The following is a 643-nucleotide window of genomic DNA, read 5'->3' on the forward strand; positions in this document are numbered from 1 at the left end:
ATAACAAACACCCTCTTCCAACAACACAAGAGAAGACTCTACACATGGACATCACCAGATGGTCAACATCAAAATCAGATTGATTATATTCTTTGCAGCCAAAGATGGAGAAGCTCTATACAGTCAGCAAAAACAAGACCAGGAACTGACTCTGGCTGAGACCATGAACTCATTTTCAAATTCAGACTGAAATTGAAGAAAGTAGGGAAAACCACTAGACCATTCAGGTATTACCTAAATCAAATCCCTTATGATTATACAGTGGAAGTGAGAAATAGATTTAAGGGACTAGATCTGATAGATAGAGTGCCTGATGAACTGAGGTTCATGACATTGCACAGGAGACAGGGACCAAGACCATCCCCATTGAAAAGAAATGCAAAAAAGCAAAATGGCTGTCTGGGAAGGCCTTACAAATAGCTGTGAAAAGAAGAGAAGTGAAAAGCAAAGGAGAAGAGGAAAGATATAAGCATATGAATGCCGAGTTCCAAAGAATAGCAAAAAGAGATAAGAAAGCCTTCCTCCTAGAGGAGAACATAGGCAAAACACTCTCTGACATACATCACAGCAGGATCCTCTATGACCCACCTCCCAGAATATTGGAAATAAAAGCAAAAATAAACAAATGGGACCTAATTAAACT

Source organism: Bison bison, unplaced genomic scaffold (assembly GCF_000754665.1).
Source record: "Bison bison bison isolate TAMUID 2011002044 unplaced genomic scaffold, Bison_UMD1.0 scf7180017477804, whole genome shotgun sequence".
Classification (NCBI taxonomy): Eukaryota; Metazoa; Chordata; class Mammalia; order Artiodactyla; family Bovidae; genus Bison; species Bison bison.